The following is a 13,552-nucleotide window of genomic DNA, read 5'->3' on the forward strand; positions in this document are numbered from 1 at the left end:
CCCTGACCTGAAGCCGCCAGCTCCCAGTGCTCCCACTGCCAGCTAAGACACCCAGACCTCCCCTTTCATCCCGCTGCACTTCGCTCCCTGAATGTTATTAGTGTGGCCTTGGTAAATTGTTCAACCTCTTAGAACCTTGGTTTTCACATTCACACAACCAGGATTATTGAGAGTGTGCCATGCACATAGTAGCTGCTCAATAAACATTTTTTTAAAAACCACTGCAGCCATAGGATAAGAGCCACACACTCCAAACTGGCTGTGGTGGCTGCCATGTCTGATGCCCCCAACCTCCATCTCTCCTTCCTCACAATCCCCATCACAGGCTCTGCCCTTCACTGTCTCCCAATATTCCTTTTTCAAATAACCATTTCTCAAGTGTAATAAAATGTTCTGGCTACTGCAAGTGATCACAAACATTACAGCCTTTAATTTCTCCAAGTATTCTAAAAAGTAGAAATCACTTCTACCCCCATTTTCCAGAAAAGGAAACCAATCTAAAGGGTTAAATTAACTTCACTAAGATCACAAGGCTCAAAAATGAGTCAGGATTTATACCTCTAGGCCATGATTCTGCTCAAGCCATTCATCAGTTGGCCACTTTCCCTTCAGCCCGAACAGTTTAGCCTCCCACACCCCAACAAAACATCCGACTGTGTAGACTACAAAATCCTTGGAATTCTCAGTTCACCTGCTGCATGCACCTTCAGCACAGCTGCAGTGGATCCCCTTTGTATTACCCCATGAGGCCACACAAGTGGTATCTCATGGTTACGTGGCTTTCTCCATGGTTACAGTGCTACAACCCATGTGTCACTCATGTTGTCAGGAAGAGAACTTCACAGAGTCTTCCATACCTTCTTATTCTATTTTCTTCTTATCTGTAGATGGGAGACAACTCTGTTTTTGCTTGGAGCCCAATGACTTCTAATTAGACCAGTCTCTTTCTTTTTTTCTGAAAATTTTGGTTGCCTTTCTTTCCCTCTTTCTTTGGTCCTCTCTTATTCCATTATGTGCCTTTAGCCTATTTTCTCAGCCTTTTGTCCAGCTTCCATCTTATTTTTTTTTGAAGATTTATTTATTTATTTATTCGTGAGAGACAGAGAGGCAGAGACACAGGCAGAGGGAGAAGTAGGCTCCATGCAGGGAGCCTGATGTGGGACTTGATCCCAGGACTCCAGGATTACACCCTGGGCCGAAGGCAAGCTCTAAACTGCTGAGCCACCCAGGCATCCCCAGCTTCCATCTTAGAATTACCTTTATTACTATCTTGGGTTGGACCCATACCTTCCTCAGTGCATGTTTTTCTCTTAGTTGGTTTACAACTCTTTTTAGGATCAATGTGTTAATTTCTACAAAAATAGCCTGCTTGGATTTTAACATGGATTTAATTAAACCCATATATCAATATGAGGAGACTTGACATCTTCACAATATTCAATCTTCCACTCTATGAACATGGTACATCTCTCTATTCAAGTCTTCTTTAGTTTCTCTCAGGAATGTTTTGCAGTTTTCAGAGAGAGAGATCTTACACATATTATGTCAAGTTTATACAAGTATTTTCTTTTTTTGATGCTGTTGGTAATGATTTTTGTTTTAATGTCAATTTCTGATTGTTCATAACTAGGATATTGAAATGCAAGTGATATTTGTATATTTATTTTACAATGTACAAACTTGATAAACCAACTTACACTAGTAGCTTTTTTATAGACTGAAGAATTTTCTTTTTTTTTTTTTTTAAGATTTTATTTATTTATTCATGAGAGACCAGAGAGAGAGAGAGAGAGAGGCAGAGACACAGGCAGAGGGAGAAGCAGGCTCCATGCAGGGATCCCGACATGGGACTTGATCCCGAGTCTCCAGGATCACACCCTGGGCTGAAGGCGGTGCTAAACCACTGAGCTACCCAGGCTGCCCTAGACTAAAGAATTTTCATTGATAATCATATCATTAGACAATAAAGACAGTTTTAATTCTTCCCTTCTACCTGGATTTCTTTAATGTTTTGTCTTACTGAACTGTATAAAATACTGAATAGAAGCAGTGAGAGCAGGCAGTTTTACCTATTCCTCATCTTATGCTGAAAGGACTAAGTATTTTTCCATGTTTATAATGCTAACTGTAGGTTTTTCAGAGATGCCCTTTATTATATTGAGGAAATTCATTTGTATTCTTGGTTTGTTGAGGTTTGTGTGTGTGCATGTATGTTTTTTTTTAATTTTTATTTATTTATGATAGTCACACACAGAGAGAGAGGCAGAGACACAGGCAGAGGGAGAAGCAGGCTCCATGCACCAGGAGCCCGACGTGGAATTCGATCCCGGGTCTCCAGGATCGCGCCTTGGGCCAAAGGCAGGTGCTAAACCGCTGCGCCACCCAGGGATCCCCGTGCATGTTGTTTTAAATCAGAAATATCAAAGTCAAACAAACACACCACATAAAAATAAAATTACAGGCCAATATCCCTGATGAAGGTAGATGCAAAAATCTTGAATAAAATATTAGTAAACAAAACTCAACAATACATTAAAAGGACTATGCACCATGATTAAATGGGATTTACTCGAGGCAGCAAGGATGGTCCAATACTGGATATCAATCAATGTGATACACCAAATTAACAAAATGAAAGATCAAAATCATATGATTATCTCAATAGCTGCAGAAAAAGCATGTGACAAAATTCAACATTCATTTATGATAAAAAAAATGAATAAAGTGGGTATAGAAGGAATGTACCTCAACATAATGAAGGCAGTATATGACAGACCCATAGCCAACATCATACTCAATGGGGAAAAACTGAAAACTTTTCTTCTAAGATCAGGAACAAGACGAGTTTGCCTGCTCTTGCCACTTGCATTTAATAAAGTAGTAGAAATCCTTGCCACTTAGACAAGCAAGAAATTAGGCAAGAAAATTACACAAGAAAAAGCAATAAACGGCATCCTAATTGGAAAGGAAGAAGTGAAACTCACTATTTACAGATGACATAATACTGTATATAGAAAACCCTAAAGACTCCACCAAAAACTATTAGAACTATAAATGAATTCAGTAAAAATCAGAAGGTACAAAGTTAGCATACAGAAGTTGGTTGCATTTCTATACACTAATAACGAGCTATCAGGAAGAGAAATTAAGAAAACAATTCCATTTGCAGTTACATCAGAAAAGAATAAAATACCTAGGAATAAATATAACCAAGGAGGTGAAAGACCTGTACTCTGGAAACAATGATACTAATGGAAAGAAATTGAAAATGATGTAAATAAGTGAGAAGATACACTTTCCTTACGGATTGGAAGGATTAATATTGTTGATATTAATATCCATACTATCCAAAGCAATCTATAGATTCAATGCAATCCCAATCAAACTGCCAATGGCATTTTTCACAAAAGTAGAACAAAGAATCCTAAAATTTGTATGGAGCCTCAAAGACCCTGAATACACAAAACAGAAGGAAGAACAAAGCTAGAGCTGTTATGCTCCTGGCTTCAAAATATGCAATAAAGCTATAGTAGTCAAAATAGTACGGTACTGGCACAAAAACAGACATACATATTAATGGAATAGAATAGAGAGCCCAGAAAGAAACTTTACATATACACTCAATTAACTTATGACAAAGGAAGCAAGAATATACAATCAGGAAAAGACAGTTTCTTCAATTAATGGTGTTAGGGAAACTGGACCCACTATCTTACACTAGATACAAAAGTGAATTAAAGACTTACATAAACCCATAAAACTTCTAGAAAGAAGCATAGGCAGTAAGCTCTTCAACATCAATCTTAGCAATATTTTTTGGACCAGTCTCAGGCAAGGGAAACAAAAACTAAAACAAACGGGACTACATCGAACTAAAAAAGCTTTTGCACAACCAAGAAAACCATCAAAAAAATGAAAAGGCAACCTACTGAATAGGAGATGATATTTGCAAATCATACATCTGGTAAGGGATTAATATCCAAAATACATAATGAATTTACACAACCTAATATTAAAAATTTTTTAAATGGGCAGATACTTCTGAATAGACATTTTTACCCACAAATATATGCAGATAGCTAATAGGCACATAAAAAGATCATCACTAATTATCAGGCAAATGCAAATCAAAGGGAGCCACAGCCACAATGAGTTACCACCTCACACCTATCAGATTGGCTTTATCAAAAAGACAAAACGAGTGTTGGAGAATGTGGAGAAAAGGAGACCCTTTTACCTTGTTGGTGGGAATGTAAATTGGTGCAGCCACTATGGAAGACAGAATGGAGGTTCCTCAAAATATTAAAGAGAGGACTACCATATGATCCAAGAATTCCACTTCTGGATATTTATCTAAAGAAAATGAAAACACTGATTGGAACCCTTATGTTCTTTGCAGCATTATTTTAATAGCCAAGCTATGGAAGCAACCTAAGTGTCCATTAATGAGTTGAATAAATAAAGATGATGTGGTATAAACATATGCAATGGAATATACTCAGCCATAAAGAAGAATGAGACCCCTGGGTGGCTCAGTGGTTAAGTGTGTCTGCCTTCGGCTCAGGGCGTGATCCCGGAGTCACAGGATCAGGTCCCATGTAGGGCTTCCCGCACAGAGCCTGCTTCTCCCTCTGCCTGTGTCTCTGCCTCTTTCTGTGTGTCTCTCATGAATAAACAAATAAAATCTTTTTAAAAAGAAGAATGAAACCTTGCCATTTGTGACAAAATGAAGGGACCTAGAGGGTATTATGCTAAGTGAAGTAAGTCAAAAAAAGACAAATACTATGATTTCACTTACATATGGAATCTAAAAAAACAAATGAACAAACAAAACAGAAACAGACTCATAGTTAGAAGGAAAAAGCCTTTAGTTACCAGAGGGGATAGGGGTTGGAGGGAAGGCAAACTATGTGAAGAAGATTTGGAGGTAAAATCTTCCAGTTAAAAAAATAAGTCATGAGAATGTAATGTACAACATAAGGAATAGAGTCAGTAATATTGTAATAACTTTGTATAGTGACAGATGGTAACTAGATTTATCATAGGGATCATTTAGTAAGATATGAAGATCTTTAATCACTATGATGTACACCTGAAATTAATAAGATATTATATGTCAGTTATATTTCAATTTAAAATTAAAGAAATCAGTGTTGGATTTGTCAATTTTTTTTTTCCTGCATCAGTTTGGATGATTATGTTATTTTCCCTTTTTAGTCTGTTAATATGGTAAATTATATTGATTGGTTTTCAAATGTTATGTCAATCTTACTTCCCTGGGATAAATCTCATTTGGCCATCCTTTTTGTATTATTGTTGAATTCAACTTTCCAATTTGTTTTAGAATTTTTGCATCTATGTCTATGAGGAATATTAGTATGTAATATCTTTTTTATAATGTCTTTCCCTAGTTGTGATAATGGAATAAATATTTGGCCTCATATAATCAGTTTAGAAGTACTCTCTCTTTGATTTACTGGAAGGCTTTATGTAGAACCAGTACTATTTCTTTCATAAATGGTTGGTAAAATTCCTCATGAAGCCCTGTAATGTACCGTTTTCATTTTGATTCAGTTCAAAATATTTTTTCATTTTTATTTTGATTTTCTCTTTTACCTATGGGTTATATTATTGGGGTACCTGAGTGGCTCAGTGGTTGAGTGTCTGCCTTTGGCTCAGGTCGTGATCCCAGAGTCCTGGGATCAAGTCCTCCATCGGGCTTCCTGCGGGAAGAGGGAAGCCCTCTCCCTGTGTCTCTGCCTCTTTCTGTGTCTCTCATGAATGAATAAACAAAATCTTAAGTATATATATTATTTAGTTTCCAATTATTTGGGTTTTTAAAAGATATCTTTCTGTTATTGATTTTTTTTGCATTTTTAAAAAATTAAATTCAATTTGCCAACATATAGTATAACACCCAGTGCTCATCCCATCAAGTGCCCTACTCAGTGCCTGTCACCCAGTTACCCCCCCCCCCAAAATATGGAACACTTCATGAATTTGTGTGTCATCCTTGCTCAGGGGCCATGCTAATCTCCGTATCGTTCCAATTTTAGCATATGTGCTACAGAAGCAAGCACACTCCGTTATGATTTCTAATTTAATTCCAAGAGTCAGAGAATAAACTTTGTGTGTTTTGAATCCTTTGAAAATGCTGAGTTTTTAAAAAATATTCATTTACTTGAGAGAGACAGGGAGAGGGGGAAGACAGGAAGATAATCCTCAAGCAGACTCCCCCATTGAGCTCCGAGCCAGACACAGGTCTTGAACCCAGGACCCTGAGATCCCAACCTGAGCCAAAACCAAGAGTCAGATACTTAATCAACTGAGCCACCCAGTTGCCCCAAAAATATTAAGAGTTTTTTATGTCCCACAACATGGTCTGCCATGGCAAATGTTCCATGAACACTTAAAAAAGAATATGTATTCTGCTGTTGGTCAGTGAAATGTCAATCAACAAATTAAAATGGTTGGGAAAAATTTTCAAGCCTTTTATATACTTTCTGATTATCTGTCAATTCACTCTCCTAATTACAGTGTGAAACTTCTGACTATAATTGTGGATTCGTCTCTTAGAGTTCCAACAGATTTTACTTTGTGTATTTTGAAGCTGAGTTATCAAGTGCATAAATATTTAGAATATGTCCTCTTGATGAATTGATTTTATATTACTATGAAATGACCAGTTTTTAAGGATCAAGTCTCCTAGTGATGAATTAATTCACCTTTTCAGTGTCTGAAAAGCTATTTTACTTTTTTGTGAAAGATATATTTCATGACCATAGAGTCCAGGTTGATAGCTTTGTACTTTCAATGTTATCAATATTTGTTCCATTGTCTTTGGGCTCACATTGTTTCCAATATGACATCTCATGTCATTCTTATCTTTGTTTCTCTGAATGTAATGTGCTTTTTTTCCTGGTTGCTTTTCAAGATTTTCTCTTTATCAATGTTTTTGAGCAATTTGATTATGATGTGCCTTGATGTAGTTTATTCATGATTTTTGTGCTTATAGTTCCTTGAATTTCTTGGGTTTGTGGGCCTAAGTTCCTTGAATTTCTTGGGTTTGTGGGCCTAAGTTTGTTTCATCAAACTTTGAAAATTCTCAGCTGTTATTTATTCAGATCTTTTCCTTGTCTTCCCACTTTTCCAGTGGTGTCCAATTACAGATATGTTAGGCTGCTTGAAGTTATCTTATACAGCTCAATGATATTCTATTCACCTTTTTTTCCAGTTCCCCCCACCATGCTTCATTTTGGGTAGTATTTTTATATTTTTTAATTCACTGATTTTTTTTTATCCCTACAGTGTCTGATCTGTTAGTAATCCCACCAAGCATATTTTTCATCTCAGACATTGTAATTTTCTTTTTTTTTTTAAAGATTTATTTATTTATTTATGATAGAGAGAGAGAGGCAGAGACACAGGCAGAGGGAGAAGCAGGCTCCATGCCGGGAGCCCGACGCAGGACTTGATCCCGGGACTCCAGGACTGCACCCTGGGCCAAAGGCATGTGCCAAACCGCTGAGCCACCCAGGGATCCCCAGACATTGTAATTTTCAAGTCCAGAAGTTCATCTTAGGTCTTTTCAATATTTCTGTGTCTCTATTTAACATGCTTACCATTTCCTCTACCTTCTCAAACATAAAGTATATGGTTATGAGGACTATTTTAATGTTCTTGTCTACTAATTCTATCATCTGTCTCCCTCTTTTTTCTGTTTTTGTTGATTGATTTTTCTCATTACTATGGATCATATTTCTCTACTTCTTGGCATGTCTGGTGATTTTTGGTTAAAGGCTAGACAGTATAAATTTTATTGTATGTGGCAGGTAATTTTCTATGAATATTCTTGAGCTTTGTTCCATAGTACAATTAAGCTTCTTGGAAAAAGTTTGATACTTTTGTTTTTTTATTTTAAACTTTGTTAGTTGAGACTTGAGTAGATTTGAACTGGGGCTTTTATTTCTCCATTGCTTCTGGATATTCTATATGATGATACTTTGTAAATTATGAACCTTTGTATTCTAGATATTTGGAATCATTATTGCTCCTTTAAAAAAAAAAAGATTTTATTTATTCACGAGAGAGACAAAGAGAGGCAGAGACATAGGCAGAGGGAGAAGCAGGCTCCCTTGCAGGGAGCCTGATGTGGGACTTGATCCCAGAACCCTGGGATCACCACTTGAGCTGAAGGCGGATGCTCAACCACTGAGCCACCCAGGTGCCCCACCCCTCTGGTCCTTTTTTAGAAAATATTTTATTTTTAAGTAATCTCTACACCCAACATGTGGTTCAAACCTACAATCCCAAGATCAAGAGTCACATGCTCCACTGACTGAGCCACCACGCACCCCTCCCTCCAGTCCTTTTGAGTGATTCTTTCTCCAGTCTCTGTTGGTGTCATCATATGCATGTGTTGATCAGTAATCAGCTGAAGACTCAAGGGGACTCTCCACAAGTCTCTGGGACCCTCTCTATATGATTCTCTTCTCTCCATGTACTCTGCCTTCTTCACTCTGGCTACCTTGGCCTCTTTGACTCCCAGCTGCATTTTCTCAATTCAGGGAGACTACTGCCTCCATCAGGTTTTCCCCTCCCAGTGCTATAGTCTGGAAACTCTGGGGACATTGTAGTAAATTGGGGACATTGTAGGGCTCGTTTGTTTTCCCTTTCTGAGGGATTACTGTTCTGTGCTGCCTGATGCCCACTGTTTGCATGTCATTTTTCTGGTGTTTTTTAGTGTTTCAAGAGGGTACGTTTTGCCCTTGTTCTTCCTGGAAGCAGCAGTCTTAGAGGGTATTTTTAAATATTGTAGTAAAATAAACATAAAATAAAATTTACTATCTTAATTATTTTCAACTGTATGGTTCAGTGGTGTTAAGTACATCCACATTGTTGTGCAACCATCACCACGATCCTTCTCCAGAACTTTTTCATCTTCCCAAACTGAAACTCTGTACTCATTAAACACTATCTCCTTTGGATTATATGTCAGATATTGTGGATGCTTCTTTGTTGAGAGTCTGTATTTAGTTGTCTTCCCTTAAATAATGCATCATTTTATTCTGAAAGGCAGCTAACTTGTTGATAGATCTTAACCTTCCAAGTCTTAATAATAGGCTTTGTGAAGAAATGCTTAGAGTGGCTTTACGCTGGAGCAACCCTTTCTAGGATCTCATCTAAATGAATAGGATGCTAAGCGAAGTGTCCCCAGGCAGAAAGCTAGGATGAATGTGGCACTTAACTAATGTTTCACTTTCCTCAGGGACCATAGTCCTCTAATGGCTTTTATCCGATGTCTTAAAGCAGTTGCTTTACCTTTGTCCGGTTTTATTTTTTTGTGATAGAACAAGTCCAATACCTGTTCTTCAGTTCTGAGCAGACCTGAAAGTCCTGGAAGGTATTTTAAAAAAAAGGTGTCTAATACACCATTTGAAGTTGTTTGCATTTTTGTAATATAAGTGCCTCCTTCTCAACCCTCCACTTTTATTATAGTTATAGATTCTGTGTTAGTTGAACTCTATGGAAAGTACATATTGAAGAAGGGTTTTATGATTCCATGAGTTGTGGAACAGAGCAGCAGAAACTTGGATAATGAGCTGGTCTAAAGAAGAAGCCCTCTGGAACTTGATAGTATATTTAAGGGAAATTTAGACTTTCACAGGACAGGGCAAAGAAGAGATGGATTCAACTTAACCTTTCCCGACTCAGAGATCTGAGAACTCCTGCTGACACCTGGGTTATACTTATATTGCTCACAGCACCTAAAAAGGCACCTTACTTAGAAGATGATAACAAGCTATCATAGAAACATAATGAATAAATGAATGAGGTTTATGTTCTTCAAAGGCAAAGAGAATAGTTTCCTATGTGTATCTGCAATTTTTTCCCCAATGGTCAAAGGATTTTAGACTTGTTTTAAGTTCTAATGTCAAACTCTCTTATATCTCACTTTTTCCCTATGCCACACTTTGAAAGAGGTGGACCTTCTCTGTCTCACTGCATGTCAGGGCAGCCTGACCACCCAGAGACAGGCCATTAAGCATTCTAGAGCAGCTGCTCCTGACAGGCCAGAGATATTCCAGCATGCCTTCTCTTGGCCGGGCAGCTGGCGGAAAAGCACCTGAAATGGCAGGGAGATAAGGCAAGGAAAATGACTGTGCAGAATGGAATCTACTACTTGTCTCCAACTTTCTGCTGGTATGAACCAAAGCCTGTCAGGCTCTGCCAGCCTGGGGACCCAGCTCTGTGAAAATGGCATGCCCATCTCTGCTGTGAGCAGCCTCAGAGACTGGAGCTGAAGAGAGTGAAGAAAGAGGCGAAGTGGGGAACTTGTGGCTGGGATACTGGCCCTCCTGCTTGGTGGCCTGCCCTGGTTTCCTTTCTTCTCATTGACTTTCTCATTGGCTTCTCAGCATCCTTCTCCCCCTCCTGCCTTAGGACTCCAGAATAGGAACTGTGGGCAGTGGCGGAGCCTGTGGAGGGAGCAGCCCAAAGTTTGCTGGGTAGAGGGGTCAGAGCCAGACTGAGACAGAGCTGGGGTGGGGGCAGGAGGGAGGAGCCTGCAAGCCACCACCCTGATGATATCAACAACAAGGCATGAGGTGAGGCTGGGCTCAGATAAAGTAGATGCAAATGCTGGAAACTCCTTCCAAGTCCCTTGCCAGTTGTCACCTCACCAATCCTAAAAATAGTCCCCTTAACCCTGAGGAAGCAAATAGAGGAGAAATGGACTATGTTTGTTTCTAAGGCTTTCACATATGTTAGATTGGCTGTGGGGTGCCCCATGGTCCTTGCTGACAAATCTTTATCTGTCCATGCAGTGGAAGTAGCAAGAGGTGGCTAGACCATCTGCCACTAAATGGCTCTGGTTAGCACACCCCCCAAAATGACAGCATACAAACACAGGAACTTTAAAGTGAAAAAAAAAAATCCACTAGCACCTAAACACTGGGGCTTCTGACTACATAATATGAGAATATTATTGCTCCCCCCCTCTCTTTTACTGCTAGGCTTCCTCACATCATGGAAATCACTAGGGTAGAGTGGGAAAAATCTGGATCTTCGAGTGGAGCAAATGTGAAATTTAATGCCTGGCCAATGACTTCTATTTAGTGAGCCTCATTCTGTGCCTGACATTGGGCTGAGTATGTTATACAGCTGATCCCAGGACCACACGAGGTGGGGGACGTGTCTGAAATAGAACTCTTTCCCAGCAGGCACTTATTCACAGGGTATCTGTGCAGGTGTCTAGTTGATGTCCTCAATCAGAGTTCACATGGCCCAAGAGAGCCTCCGTGACTTCCGCCCCTTTGTGGGGTGAGACCCTAGTCCTCACTTAGTGGTTATCAGCTGTGACGACTCATGTAAGCATCCTATAACCAGGATCCCCAGTACAACTGAATCAGACTCTTTATGGGCGAGATCCATGTTATAGACTGAATTGTGTGTCTCCCCCAAATTCACATGTTGAAGCCTTAACCCCTAACATGACTTTATTTGGAAATAGAACCTTTCAGCCGACCAAGCCACAGATGTAACTAAGGTTAAAGGAGGTCATAAGGGTGGAGCCCTTATCCAAAACTGTTGTGTCCTTATGAGAAAAGGAGAGACCCCTGGGATACACATGGAGAGAAAAGACCATGTGAGGACAGAGTGAGAAGGTGGCTGTTTGCAAGCTGAGCAGAGAGGCCTCAGGAGAAATGAAGCCTGCCGACACCGTCATCAAGGACCTGGGACCTCCAGATTCCAGAACGGTGAGAAAATAAATCTCTGTTGTTTAAGCCAGCCAGCCTGTGGTATTTTGTTATGGCAGCCTGAGCAAGTGAGTATAGTCCAGCATCAGCATTTTCCTTTTTCAAAATAACTTTGGCTATTCTAGCTCTTTTGCATTTCCAAGTACAATTTAGACGCAGGTTATCATTTTATACATAAGGCCCTCCTGGGGGTTTTGCGATTGCCCTGAATCTACAGATCAATTTTTGAAGAACAAATACGTTAACAGCATTGATGATTCCAACTTGTAAACATGATATATCTCTCCATTTATTTAGATCTTTTACATTTTCTCTCATTAACGTTTTATAGTTTTCACTCTGGTCTTTCGTATTTTTCATTAAATACATTCCTAACTATGCTGCACATTTTGATACCCCTGGAAATGCAATTTAAAAAAAAGATTTTATTTATTTATTTGACAGAGAGAGAAAACACAAGCAGGGGGAGTGGCAGGCAGAGGGAGAGGGAGAAGCAGGCTCCCTGCTGAGCAGAGATTCCTACGCCTAGGCTGGGTTCAATCCCAGGATCCTGAGATCATGACCTGAGCTGAAGGCAGATGCTTCACCGACCGAGCCACAGATGTGCCTCTGGAAATGCCATTTCTAAACTTCATTTTCCAGGAGATTTTTGCTGGCGCACAGAAACATAATTTCTGTATATTGACCTTGTGTTCTGTCCCCTTGATTAATGATCTTATTAATTCTCATAGTATTTTTTTTTACTCCTTAGATCTTTCGTGTAGACAATTATGGCTGCAAATAGAGGCATTTTCACTCTTTCTCTTCCAATCTTATGCTTTGTATTGTTTTTTACTTAAACTGCATTGGCCAGGACCTCCAGTATAAAACATTATTTGTTCCAAGTTTCAGGAGGAAAAAATTTAGTTTTTCATCATTAAGTATGATGTTAGCTATGGATTTTCCATAGATGCCCTTTATCCAGTTAAGGAAATTTCCTCCATATTCTTAGTTTGTTGAGAGTTTTGTTGGTGGTGGTGGTGGTGGTGTTGAGAGTTTTAAAAATCGTTAATAGATGTAGAATTTTTGTCCATTTTTTTAGTGATCACATGATTTCTCTTCTACTGTTAATGTGGTGAATCACATCTGATAAACCCTGTTAATTCATGCTGTATTTCTATATTGCTGCATTATACTGGATAATACCCTGAAGATTTTTACCTCTATGTTTATGAGGTCGTATCAGTTTGCAAATCTGTACTTGGAATGTCTCCTTCAGGATGTGGTGTCAAGGCTGACCTCATGAAATGAACAGCAGAGTGTTCTGGTTTCTGCAAGAGTTTGTGTAATTTGGGTACTATTTCTCTGTTAGATGTTGAATAATTTGGAATTTTCTCTGTGGAAAAGGTTTTTTTTTTTTTTCTTAGATTTTATTTATTCATGAGAGACACACAGAGAGAGGCAGAAACATAGGCAGTGGGAGAAGCAGGCTCCTTGCGGGGAACCTGATGTGGGACTCGATCCCAGGACCCCGGGGTCACGACTTGAGCCGTGCTCAACCACTGAGCCATCCAGGTGCCCAGATTATTGGTTTTAAATGTACCATCTTTTCTATTATATGCATATAGAATTATGAATTTCCCTCCAAAGAGTGCTTTACCTGCATCTTATAAATTGTGATGTGTTGTTTCCCTTTTCATTCAGCTCAAAGTATCTTCTAAATTCCCCAATGATGCTTTGATCCATGAACTATGCCGTAGTGTGTTTAGATTCCACTACTTGGTGCTCGCTTCGGCAGCACATATACTAAAATT

General features: G+C 39.1%; 1 non-coding gene across 1 annotated transcript; it reads right to left on the reverse strand.

Moving 5' to 3' along the window:
• Positions 1-5,976: 5,976 nt before the first annotated feature.
• Positions 5,977-6,080, reverse strand: LOC112661940 (U6 spliceosomal RNA). The gene has a single exon (XR_003138098.1). It is a non-coding gene; the product is annotated as a U6 spliceosomal RNA (small nuclear RNA).
• Between the last annotated feature and the right edge of the window lie 7,472 nt (positions 6,081-13,552).

This window comes from Canis lupus, chromosome 31 (assembly GCF_003254725.2).
Source record: "Canis lupus dingo isolate Sandy chromosome 31, ASM325472v2, whole genome shotgun sequence".
In the NCBI taxonomy this organism is placed as follows: Eukaryota; Metazoa; Chordata; class Mammalia; order Carnivora; family Canidae; genus Canis; species Canis lupus.